General features: G+C 31.9%; 2 long non-coding RNA genes across 2 annotated transcripts; one reads left to right on the top strand and one right to left on the bottom strand.

The window, feature by feature from the left end:
• Positions 1–1,010: 1,010 nt before the first annotated feature.
• LOC134268072 (uncharacterized) lies at positions 1,011–3,356 on the bottom strand. Its single transcript, XR_009992279.1, has 4 exons — positions 3,271–3,356; positions 2,983–3,087; positions 2,500–2,627; positions 1,011–1,755 (listed from the first exon to the last, which is right to left on the bottom strand). It is a non-coding gene; the product is annotated as an uncharacterized LOC134268072 (long non-coding RNA).
• A 247-nt stretch (positions 3,357–3,603) lies between these two features.
• Positions 3,604–4,539, top strand: LOC134268073 (uncharacterized). Its single transcript, XR_009992280.1, has 3 exons — positions 3,604–3,767; positions 4,217–4,311; positions 4,452–4,539. It is a non-coding gene; the product is annotated as an uncharacterized LOC134268073 (long non-coding RNA).
• The last annotated feature ends 1,902 nt before the right edge of the window (positions 4,540–6,441 follow it).

Below are 6,441 nucleotides of genomic sequence, written 5' to 3'. Positions count from 1 at the left end.
TATAATATCAAGGAGAATATTATTAAAATTAATAAAATTGCTGCACAAATCCTATTGATTTTCTAAATCGGTAAAAATTTTAGGAAACTTACACTGGACTGTGAATTTTTACCCTGTTTAAACTTGAAACTGCACGGATAGTAACTAAACAATTGCAGTGTCGACATTTGTGCAGCAATATTGTAAATCCTTGGAATATTCTTTATGGTGCATGTACATATATAAAATAAACTTTGCAGTTTAAATTGAATTAAAAATGTGAAAAAAATTACATAAAAGGCTATTTGATTTGCGCTTATATACAGGCTAATAACATCTTCAACTTGTAATGCAGAATGATGCATTTTAAATATTCACAAACACAAAAAATGGTGAAAAATCTATTAGAATATATGCGAGGATGCAGTTTGCAAAATGCATGAGATCATGTATGAGTCCAGCTTCACCCAGTGAGCCTGTCTGTGCTTGACTTAGTTTAGATTATGTTTTTATGTCTGTGGTATATGTTAGTGTGTTTGCATATGTGTCCAGCTTCACACATTTTCATGTATGTGCTCGACTTCACACGCCTAGGAAAATATGTAATAGGTTGTGGCAGATGCATGTGTATTTGTGTATGTGTCCAGCTTTACACATTTTCATGTATGTGTTCGTCTTCACACACCTTGGAAAATATGTAATAGGTTATGGTAGATGCATGTTTGCATGTATCCAGATATACGCATTTTCATGTGTGTGCTCGATTTACATGTCATCAATGTAAAATATGTAAACATGGTATTGTAAAACGTTTACAAGTGTATGATGCACACAGAGAAAAAAAGTTCTGTGTGTTTTGTTCTGCAAGAGTGATCGTATAAAGAAACTACAATTATGTCCTGTTGAGAAATTGACAATCATAATAAGTAACATATTCATTTTACATAACTGTACTGAAAATTACACATCCAGTTTAAATTACTGTACTGAAAATTAAATTTGTACAAAATATCTCTGGCTGAATAACATTCAAAATCATGAATGCTTGCATGTTCAACTATAAATCTCCAAGATATTTCCTAGTTAGTTTGTAGCGCCGCACCGAGCGGTCTTACAACACATTTCATAATGTCAGTTTGCATAAATAAATTAATTTATCCTTGTTCCTCAGATCTTGAAAATAGATGCCGAAATTCTAGTCTACAGTTTACTTACAGAGCACATCATAAATAGAAACATTCAGGAAAAATAATTCACAAAAAATAAAATCCAAGTAAAACAATCACATGTACATATAAATCCAAGAAATATTAGGTAATAGTCCAAGTAAGTGAGTAACTTTATCTATCTCTAACAGTTCTATCTACTAAGTCTTCTATATTTTCATTTTCTATCTTATTCTAAAATTCTGTCGCACTATATATATACTCAAGATCCGTTCCTGACTATCAGGAGCACATTACAAGATCCTTAAGATCAGGAGTCAATACACAGGTCATTACAATCAGCAGGGGGTTAGATAAGAGGGGGCGATTAATATACAGATAAGATTTATAGCATAAGTGTAGATGATAATGTATGAACAATTAAGTAATGAAGAGTAATTTACAGATAAGACATTTTAAATCGTTACAAATTTACATATTCTTGATCATATCATTGATAAGAGTATATATTCTTGATCATGACATCTGTATTGGATTCCCCTCTCTGACATCTTTTCTTGTTCACCAATTAGTTCAACAGTCATCTAGGTACTCAGGTGTTGTACAAGTCCTAATGATAATCATTTTCAAAATTATAAAGAAAAACAATACAATTTTTAAAGAGGTTTTCATTACTTCTATTGAAATTAAAGCACAAGCTTTTGAAGACATACTTAAGTAACTTAAAACATGTATAACTAAACATAATGGAAATTTAGACAATGCGACTCAACATGCTCAATGTCAAACATATGATAGTGATACATCTGTAATATCCATGAAACTTACTGAGATACTTAAAATGTTTGTGGCGTGCTTTCACTAAGCTAAGCAATATATAAACATTTCTTGATTACATGTTGAAGTCTAAGGCTTTAAAAAAAGATAAGTTTGTTTCCTGTAACATTCCAAAAAAATCAAGGGTCGGTAGGTAGGAATTTTTTTTTTCTGCTTATGAATGATGAAACATCCCCAGACTGAAAATACCAGGTGTTATATTTACAGTGGACACCCAACATGGCATCCAAAATGGCTGCCTAGCGGCAGAAAACAAACTTCAGAAAGTTGTAGGGGGAAACTGTTGTTACAATAATGATTACTTTTTATATTTAAGGTAAATGTAAACTAGGTTGACATATTTTATGTCTCAAATTAAGCTACAAGCTATTGTTTTAATTTAATAAATGGAATCAGCTGATTGATCAAACAAAGTTTTGCCATTTGTCAGGGAAAAAAAATCCACCCAGGGATAATTTGAATGGGTCGGTCGGGTCACAGGAAACAAACACAATCTTTTTTTAGGCCCAATCCTCACCTGACTTGCACATTCATATGGATTGGTTCTATGCTGATAATCCCTTTCAACAATCTTCATCACAACATCTGAAAGTCACCCATCTTCAAAATTAAATCTGCCGCTCACCTCAAATGTATATAGACTCCCTGTACAAATGCATGGAAAATACATTTTTGAATAAAAAATGAATTATCTCTTCACCATACCCGGACTCTTTAAAAAATGTGAGAAAATAATTTAAATACTTTTCTTTAGATAAAATCATGTAGTGAGTATCCAGCAATGGTTAAAAAAAAATCATCTCTAGAATTTTACATTTATATTGAATGAAAAATGCATTGTTCCCTCTACTTAAAAAAACCTCAAAAGACATTATCTTAGCTGCAGGTCTGTAGCTCCCCGAAAAAAAAAAATTATTGATAGACCGGAGAGCTAGAAAGCCACCCATTGAAAAAACTGTATATTTATTGCGCACAAAAGAGCTACAGATCTGCAGCTAACATTACCAGAAATAAGGTACACCTGTGACTGGTGACTTAGGCACAACCAATAAACACAAGACCTTTTCATCCTTAGCAGCATGCATTAGCTCCACATTCCTTTTTTCTACAAAAAATATACAATGAAAATTTAAAAAAATGAGAGCGAAGAGTGTTACATGTACTTGGGGGAACAGAGGAAGGAATTTTGAAGTCAGATTATAATTATATTTCTGCCAGTGTTGGGACGGATAAATTTCCATAATAAAATGAAACGAATTATTCGCAACAAATAAGACACATGTATTACCTTGCAGTCAACGTCGCACATAATGTATACATACAACTGACAACATCCCAAATCCCTTTCTTTGTTGTTTACTTGGCGGAATTTTCTTTGCCTTTTGGACTGGTTCCCATACATTGCCGTGAATAAGTCCTACGTTTTTGGTTTTGTTTACAAGCTTCAATATCAGTAAAATCTCCCGCACATTTACAGTCTGTATTGTAAACTACTAAAACATACTTTACACACAATTTTCAGCTCAGTATTATGTTATCCTCTTCATTCAAGTAATATGTAAACTCTTCTCGAATTTAAAACGAACGATCTACTCTGATAAGTAACCCAAATATGGCACTGTGTATTCGGTTTAATAGCCAATCATTTCAAATCAAGTGGAGCGGGTCTGCATCGCTATTTTGACGAAGTTTGCAACCTGTGGTAATTTTTTGAAACCTCATCTAGATTTAAGGAGATTCTTATCTTGACAACTGCTCGAACTCCCGGATTGGCATGCACTGCAGGTTTGTTTACGATTCCAGCCGTTTTCACTTTCAGCATAGATCAGTACATTGTGCATACATGTAGTGAAACAATGAAAGTCAGGCAAAACTTCGCTGTATATGTTATTTACTGCCAGAATGTTAGATTAGTATTTTGATAATTTTGGGATTAAATGCATATGGGTTTCAGTTTATTCTGTAAAGGTGTATGTCTCTGGAATATTAAACAAGACAAAGAAAAACAATTCTGGAGTGGGACTAAAATGAGTACTGAAAACTGAGCCGGGCCGGGAATTTGAAACTGAAACCGGGTTTTTGCTAATTACTGATATACACAATCGGTTGTCATAAAACTTAGTTACAGATGTATTTATGCCTTGGCGGAGAGTTTCAACTCCGAAATTGACAAATAAGTTTATTTTATTTATAACATTTTGTATTTTAACTGTGTCCATTTTGTTAAAATACAGGTTGAGTGAAATCAGTATGCAGATTGTTGAAGGGAAAACATCAGGACGGGGCGAGGAAGATGACAAAACATGATTGAGGATCCCAAAGTTCTTTGGTACAAGCACATTTTTAAAAAATCAATAAGTATCGTGAAATGTTACTTGAACAAATATTTATATTATTTAGTGCTTGACTTGCTCGGGAGTCATTATTGTCAAATGTATTCGTATAAAATGTTCAGTTTCTTTTGTATAGGCTCAAGCTACTCAGCCTACCATGAGAAAATTAAAAGATCTGCCATGAAGAAGAGGCGGGTTCTCAAGTTTCATATTATAGATGGCAAGTATTGTTTAGATTTAATTTTAAAGTATTGTTGATAAAGAAAGGGTGTTTGGCAGTTCATAGCTATTAACTATGATTGCATCGTGTATGAATTTTCAAAATCAATTCATTCTTTGGTGACCGTGTGCTTCAAACTCATAATTTCTAATAAAAAGATTGACTATATATTTGTCCAGGTGTATAAAATGTTAATCACTGTATGAATTCTATTTCAGCATGATTGTCATCTTCAATTTGAGGGACTCTCACTTAAAGTCCTTTTACTGTTCCATATCAGGAAAAAGTTCATGAGCAGAAACATGCTATTTGGGAAAAAGGTACATATATCCTAAACCATAACTTGAGTATAATTCTGTACACATGTACAGCTAAGCTAAATATGTAGCACTATTTTGTTCTTTTTGTAAACTGACTACTGAGTAGTCAGGAAAACCTATCATTTCTTTATGTTTCAGGGATTTATTCTTTGATTGTGATAAGATCCCTTAAAAAGTACATAATTCTCAAATTGTAATTTTAGGCATTAGGCTTTTTGTGATAAGGGATACATGACCTAACCCATTGATTCTTCATATAATATGTCAATAATAAGAGGTCCACTCATCTTATTAAATTAATACAATTTTTATTTTTAAGGTTAAAGGTCATGTATGAACTTTTTATTTATTAATTAGGTTGTGCATTGTTTTTAGTTTTATTAATCATGATATTGTGAATTCTGATAACAGATGCCTTTGAAAATATTCATACTTATGCATAGCACTGAAAATATACTTATAGATTTTTTTTCTTTTAGGAAAAGCATTAGAAGAATGCCTGCATGGGAAGAAAAGTTTTGGACTCTGAAAAGGGAGATGTGACAAATACATTTTGACAGTTATTGATTTCCACTGAAACCAATATCCACAAGAAAGAGGAACATATAGTAGTTTTATGTTGATTCACAACTTTAAATTCAAGAATTTACAGTTGGTTTTATTATAAAACATGTCACGTACGAAAAACATTTTCGTGAAATGTACTCTGTCTTCGATACTTATTTATGTGTATGTGATTTGCAGGATAGGATGTGGGCAACATATACTGTCAAGAATCTTGATGTTTTTGATCTTATGTTTGTAAAAAAAAATTGTAATAAACAAAGTTAAAGTTAACTTTTTGTTACTTTGTATATATTAATTATGATGTCCAGACTTCCGCAGTATCGACTTGGAAGAAAAATCTTATTTATAAATTGCATAAGGCTTTATTCACTAGAATGGAAAACAGAAATTATTAACTTTTATGGTAATTTAAGATGGTATTTCATTAAATTTAAGATCTGTAATTATCGGATTTAATATATCCTAAATATGGTGTTTAATGGTTGTAAATATTAACTTTACTCTTTTGTAAAGTCAAGACAATGTGGGACATTACATCATATTTAAGTGCATGTAAAGTTAATGTAAAGATTACCTTTTCCAACTTTGACTTTTTCAGAAAAAGCCAATTAAAGGCATTGTAAATAATAAATTTACATTATCTTTACTTGTTTTGTAAAGCCGAATTTTCATGCAGTGTTATTTCCAAAATTATATATAAGTATTCACAGAAGGGATAACGTTCTGTCCATTCAATATCTGTCATTTTTTCTCATTCTGGTTTGTGTTGTATTTTAATCACACAGGCAGTCAATATTGTGCTAAATGTAATTTAGTAGTGTAACTTGGCTTTTAAAGAATACAAAATATATTTTGATAGAACAAGAAAATTGAAAAAAAAAGCTATCAATGCAGTGACGACTTTTATCATTCAGCAAATACAAGAATTACATGACAATTCCTTAAGACACTGTCTAAGATGTTGGCCGATGCACGACTGTCAAAGGGCCAATGCAGGTGTTGGACACTTTTCTCTCCCT

The sequence above is a fragment of the Saccostrea cucullata genome, unplaced genomic scaffold, assembly GCF_032062105.1.
Source record: "Saccostrea cucullata isolate Sc308-1 unplaced genomic scaffold, CSIRO_AGI_Scuc_v1 ctg9550, whole genome shotgun sequence".
Lineage (NCBI taxonomy): Eukaryota > Metazoa > Mollusca > Bivalvia > Ostreida > Ostreidae > Saccostrea > Saccostrea cuccullata.
The sequence above is the reverse complement of the archived record's forward strand: the minus strand, read 5'-3'. Positions and strand labels throughout refer to the sequence as shown.